Source organism: Podarcis vaucheri, assembly GCF_965113315.1.
Source record: "Podarcis vaucheri genome assembly, chromosome: 12".
Taxonomy (NCBI): Eukaryota; Metazoa; Chordata; class Lepidosauria; order Squamata; family Lacertidae; genus Podarcis; species Podarcis vaucheri.
In genome coordinates, this window is record NC_138750.1 from 1,567,990 (window position 1) to 1,574,768 (window position 6,779).

Here is a 6,779-nt window from a genome sequence, read left to right on the forward strand (position 1 = left end):
CTTGTAACCCAAGAAATCCACCTCCGTCGTGTCGAACTGGCACTTCTCCAGTTTGGCGTACAGTCTATGCTGCTGCAGCCTCTTCAGCACCTCCCGAACATCTTGGTCATGGGCTTGCTGCGAGTCGGAGAATATCAGGATGTCATCCAGAAAGCAGACGCACTTCTTGTAAAGGAGTCCCGCCAACACATGATGCATGAAAGCTTGGAAACAGTGAGAACCGTTTTGCAATCCAAACGGCATCACTCTGTATTCGTAGGTGCCCAGAGGCGTGAACATGGCTGTCTTCCACTCATCGCCCTCCCTCATGCGGATGAGATTGTACGCACCTCGCAGGTCCAACTTGGTGAACACGCGTCCCTTGCGCACCGTCGCTAGTAGGTCGTCAATCCTGGGCATGGGGAAATCAGAAGGCTTGGTCATCTTGTTTAAGAGGCGAAAATCCACCACCAGTCTTTTTTGGGGCGTGTCCTTCTTCTTCACGAAGAAAACAGGACTGCCCCCTACTGCCCTGGACTCCCGGATGAAACCGCGCTGCAAATTGTGATCTATGAACTGTTTGAGTTCCTGTAATTCGTCCTCAGACATGGAATACAGCTTCCCTTTCGGCAGCGTCGCCCCTGGTAGGAGGTCAATCTTGCAGTCATATTGCCTGTGCGGTGGTAGCTTGTCAGCCTCTTTCTCGCAGAAGACCTCCAGAAAGTCTGCGTATTTGTGGGGGACTGCTTGCAACGTTCCCAACTGCAGTTGTGATTCCTCCTCCTCTCCCTCCTGTCTGGGCAGGATGCAGTGTTCTGCGCAATAAGAGGAGCCGAAGATCAGCTGTCTCTGGTACCAAGCCAGTGTCGGACTGTGCCTGTCCAGCCAACTCATGCCCAACACAATGGGCGTGTCCGACAGTTGGGTGACATTAAAACTGATGACTTCCCTGTGGTTGCCAAGGCGCATCACCATCGGTGGTGTTTGCTTCACCACCTGCCCCCCTAGCAACTCTCTGCCATCCACTGTGACGACTTGCAGGGGCAGAGTGGCAGGCAGTAGCTGTATAGCGTGCTGCTCCACAAAATCCTGCGCTATAAAGTCTGCGTTGCTTCCAGAATCCACAGAAAGCGGCACTTCGATAGTGACGCCATCGGGTAGCTGGAGAGATGCTGTGAGCTGCACTACTGGTTTGGGTGGGAGGGGGTCCGTGGGTTGCAAGATCGCTGGGGACTGCTTCACTGATGCGTCTGGCTGGGCCCCAGTGCCTCTGTCTCCAGCCAGACATCGTCGTTTCCCTGCTGTGGTTCTCCTTGCTGCGTTGCTGCAGTCACCATTGCTGAGGCTGCAGTGTGCTTGTGGAGCCTCCGGGGACACTCTTTCGCCAAATGGCCTGGATCCTCGCAGATGTAACACTTCCTGTTCCCTCTAGGAGGCTTCGCTTTCACTGCTGTCGGTGCTTGGGCTCTGGCTGCTGACTGAGCCCTTGCACCTCCAACCTCCATCGGTTCCCCTCCCCCTCCTGGCGGAGGTGTGGATTGCGCACGCGCTGCTTCTCTTGGAACGAAAGAGAAACTTCTCGCTGCTTCGCGCCCTCCACGTCCTTCATCTCTGCACCAGGGACGTTCTTCCAGCCTCACCCCCACAGTCAGCGCCCTTTGGACCACCTCCTGCGTGCTTCGGGGCCTCTCCCCCCTTGCAATTTCATCCTTGACCGCTGAGCTTAGACCCTCCCAGAACAGGTCTCTGACAGGGGGCGAATCCCGGTCCCACTCTAAGGCACTGACCAGCGCAAAAAAGTGGGCGTGGTACTGCCGGACGCTTGCCCTCCCTTGTTTTAGTCCATGAATCTCCCGTCGGGCAAGATCCACATCAATAGTAGACAAAAAACACGCATCCATCGCTTTGATAAAGGCATCTGCATTCTGAAGCGCCGGATCTTTATCCCTCCACAAATTGCGTAGCCACGCTTTAGCATCCCCATGCAAATGGGATAGTATGAACCCCACTTTCTCTTCCTCATCTCTAAAGTCTTTTGCCAGCAGTTGCAGTGCGCACATTACGTCTGCTCGAAAATTGGGGTACTGTTGTAAATTCCCATCGAAGTGAGCCACAAGCCCTCCTGCTCTCCGTGCCAACCCAACCCCCTCCGGTCTGGGTCCTGGCTGCCCGTGTTTAACCCATGCTTCAAACCTGGCGTGGAGATCTCTGTAGGCGGCTGCCGCATCCTCCTCCCTCTTCTTGGATGCCAGTACCTCCGCGTTCAATTGGGTAACTGCCTGTTGCAGCGCTGCAACTTTCTCTGCTTCCGTCATCTCTGCTAACCTTCGTGAGCTTGCTCCCAAACACCGATCCCCTCCTCCAGCTGCCTCTCTCTCCGCTGCGAGATATCAGGTGTCCGAAGCTTTTCAGAGACGGGTCTTACTGTCAGAGCTGCCACCCAGTCCCAGCTCACATAGGACCAAGTCCGCCAGCGTTCACTTTATAAGAGTCTTTATTAAGTTACAGGTTTCATTTCCGAACTGCAGCGTGCAGCTCTACACCTTCTGCCCTAGGTCGGCGAAGACCCGTCTGAGTCCCCGCCTCTTGCACACCAGCTTAATACCCTAGCCTTGCTCCACCTCCTTCGCCTCTCCCTACGTCTCTGGGTCCTTCTGCCCCCCTGGGCCTCCTCCCTTCTACTCTCCTCTGACGCTGACCCCCCTGATCCTTCTGCCTCCTTGCGGCGGGCTTTAGGACCTGGCTCACTCTCCGGGCTGCTTACTGCTCCAGCTTCCGCTGCATTTGAACTTGGCGCGCGCGCCCAACTCTCTACTTTCCTCTTAACCGTTGCCTCGCTCTCTGAGGAGGGCGTGACCACCCCTGACTCGTGCCCTCCCTCCTGCTGACAGCCTCCGGAACCCGATGCCTGGCTACCTTCCTCCCTGCTGCTCTCAGTCTTGAGCGTGGGTCCCGACTTCCAGCTGCTGCCGCCCTCAGTTATGAGCGTGGGTCCCGACTTCCAGCTGCTGCTCTCTGAATCTCCTCTGTTCCCTTCCTCCTGGGGTGTCCCCCCGGATCCCCCCCTTGCTCTGCTCACTGGGGCTCCCTTTTGGGAGTCCTCTGACTCACTGCTTAGGCTTGGAGATCTCGGGTCGTCATCATCACTCATTTTCCCTTCGGATTCCTCCCCCTCGCTCTCTGCTTCCTCCCTTCTCTGCGTCTCTGCTCCTGAACCCCTGACAGCTTACAACAACACGAAGCACGTGTCCACAGGGGTGACGCCGTTCTTCGCCAACAATGGGAGGAATCCCAGAACCTTCCCGGGACGGGAGAGAGTGGGGGACGGAGAACCACAGACGGCGGACGCGTTCGCGTCAGAGTTGCAGGCGGTACACGATCAACTCAGACGGCAGCTGGAGCTAGCTAAGCACGCCTACAAGGTGCAAGCTGACAAGCACAGGCGGGTTGGCGAAGAGATCCAAGTGGGAGACTGGGTCTGGTTGGCAGCCCACGCAGTGCCGACCAGGTCACTAGCCAAGAAGAAGTTGGGGCACAAGCAAATTGGTCCGTACCAAGTCGAAGCACAGATCAACCCGGTAGCCTTCCGACTGGCGCTGCCGGAGGGTTCCAGAATGCATCCGGTGTTCCACAGGTCGGTGCTCACTCCCTACAAGGCACCTCACAGATTCCAGGAGCCAGGGACGGCACCGAGTCCGTTCCGGGAGCGGACGGAGACGCGAGGGGTGACGCAGCAAGACCCCATCAACGAGGTCACGGAGATTTTGGACTCCAGATGGGGGGAAGAGGGAGTCGAATACCTCCTAGCCAGAGAGGGCACCCGGGCCAGCGCCAATAGCTGGGTGCCAGACTACGCTTTGGAGGAACCCCTGCTCAAGGACGAGTTTCATGCCCTTTTCCCACACAGACCCATGCCAGCGAGCTTCTTCGACGACTGGCTGTTCACGCCCACACTTTCTTCCAGCACGTTCCATGGATTCGACTCGGACGGGGAACCCGCACTGAGCACCCGTTCCCCAGAAGGATCGCCGGCGGGTTCGGCGTCAGACACCTCGTATTGGTGGGACGATCGACCGGAGGAGCAATGGCGCCGGAAGTGGCTGGAGATGCCAGGTCGAGCGACCGACGCAGAGACTGACATGGACGTGTTCGGGGAGGACCTTGGGTTCGAGCACGGCGGTACAGAGATGGAAGCGGAACAGGTCAACGTCGGCGACCGCGAGGAGGAAGACTCGGAGGTCTTCAGTTGGCGGCCAACCACGGGGAGCGAACTGTATCCGGCATTCCCTCCCGTGATGATGGAGCACCCAGCACCCACACCTGAAAGCGGGGAGGGGGGAAAGGGGGGCTTCGAGGGGGGGATGGATGTCAGGGGTTCAGGAGCAGAGACGCAGAGAAGGGAGGAAGCAGAGAGCGAGGGGGAGGAATCCGAAGGGAAAATGAGTGATGATGACGACCCGAGATCTCCAAGCCTAAGCAGTGAGTCAGAGGACTCCCAAAAGGGAGCCCCAGTGAGCAGAGCAAGGGGGGGATCCGAGGGGACACCCCAGGAGGAAGGGAACAGAGGAGATTCAGAGAGCAGCAGCTGGAAGTCGGGACCCACGCTCATAACTGAGAGCGGCAGCAGCTGGAAGTCGGGACCCACGCTCAAGACTGAGAGCAGCAGGGAGGAAGGTAGCCAGGCATCGGGTTCCGGAGGCTGTCAGCAGGAGGGAGGGCACGAGTCAGGGGTGGTCACGCCCTCCTCAGAGAGCGAGGCAACGGTTAAGAGGAAAGTAGAGAGTTGGGCGCGCGCGCCAAGTTCAAATGCAGCGGAAGCTGGAGCAGTAAGCAGCCCGGAGAGTGAGCCAGGTCCTAAAGCCCGCCGACCTAGGGCAGAAGGTGTAGAGCTGCACGCTGCAGTTCGGAAATGAAACCTGTAACTTAATAAAGACTCTTATAAAGTGAACGCTGGCGGACTTGGTCCTATGTGAGCTGGGACTGGGTGGCAGCCCTGACACATGGTGTTATTTGGGTGTGCGCCAGAATCACACCAAAACCAAAGCAAAGCGTTCCAGCTACATAAAAAGTAGATGATAAAGCTCTTATTGGGCTTATTTCAAGTTGGTGTTTTTGAGTTAGAATGCACATTCACCCAAAAATCGCAGTGACATGTTTGTTACCAGCCCAAATCAAGCATAGGTAAACATATGGTAACATCTCAATAGAAAAGGACGAATAAGCTTCGATGGCCCTTTCGGTGTTCATTCACCCACATAGCAAAGTAAATTGTAAGAACCCTAAACAAAGCCAGACAGGTTGTTTTGGGTGCGAGCTACATAGAAAGAATAATCTTGGATTGCGCTTACTTCATGTAGAGCTTAGCTCTTAATGCACATCGACACAGAAATCGCAAGGTGTGTGCAATGAGACCAAAATAACAATACACCATCTTTTCGCTTCCATATGCGTAGAAAGCATACTGTCAGAGCTGCCACCCAGTCCCAGCTCACATAGGACCAAGTCCGCCAGCGTTCACTTTATAAGAGTCTTTATTAGGTTACAGGTTTCATTTCCGAACTGCAGCGTGCAGCTCTACACCTTCTGCCCTAGGTCGGCGAAGACCCGTCTGAGTCCCCGCCTCTTGCACACCAGCTTAATACCCTAGCCTTGCTCCACCTCCTTCGCCTCTCCCTACGTCTCTGGGTCCTTCTGCCCCCCTGGGCCTCCTCCCTTCTACTCTCCTCTGACGCTGACCCCCCTGATCCTTCTGCCTCCTTGCGGCGGGCTTTAGGACCTGGCTCACTCTCCGGGCTGCTTACTGCTCCAGCTTCCGCTGCATTTGAACTTGGCGCGCGCGCCCAACTCTCTACTTTCCTCTTAACCGTTGCCTCGCTCTCTGAGGAGGGCGTGACCACCCCTGACTCGTGCCCTCCCTCCTGCTGACAGCCTCCGGAACCCGATGCCTGGCTACCTTCCTCCCTGCTGCTCTCAGTCTTGAGCGTGGGTCCCGACTTCCAGCTGCTGCCGCCCTCAGTTATGAGCGTGGGTCCCGACTTCCAGCTGCTGCTCTCTGAATCTCCTCTGTTCCCTTCCTCCTGGGGTGTCCCCCCGGATCCCCCCCTTGCTCTGCTCACTGGGGCTCCCTTTTGGGAGTCCTCTGACTCACTGCTTAGGCTTGGAGATCTCGGGTCGTCATCATCACTCATTTTCCCTTCGGATTCCTCCCCCTCGCTCTCTGCTTCCTCCCTTCTCTGCGTCTCTGCTCCTGAACCCCTGACATCCATCCCCCCCTCGAAGCCCCCCCTTCCCCCCTCCCCGCTTTCAGGTGTGGGTGCTGGGTGCTCCATCATCACGGGAGGGAATGCCGGATACAGTTCGCTCCCCGTGGTTGGCCGCCAACTGAAGACCTCCGAGTCTTCCTCCTCGCGGTCGCCGACGTTGACCTGTTCCGCTTCCATCTCTGTACCGCCGTGCTCGAACCCAAGGTCCTCCCCGAACACGTCCATGTCAGTCTCTGCGTCGGTCGCTCGACCTGGCATCTCCAGCCACTTCCGGCGCCATTGCTCCTCCGGTCGATCGTCCCACCAATACGAGGTGTCTGACGCCGAACCCGCCGGCGATCCTTCTGGGGAACGGGTGCTCAGTGCGGGTTCCCCGTCCGAGTCGAATCCATGGAACGTGCTGGAAGAAAGTGTGGGCGTGAACAGCCAGTCGTCGAAGAAGCTCGCTGGCATGGGTCTGTGTGGGAAAAGGGCATGAAACTCGTCCTTGAGCAGGGGTTCCTCCAAAGCGTAGTCTGGCACCCAGCTATTGGCGCT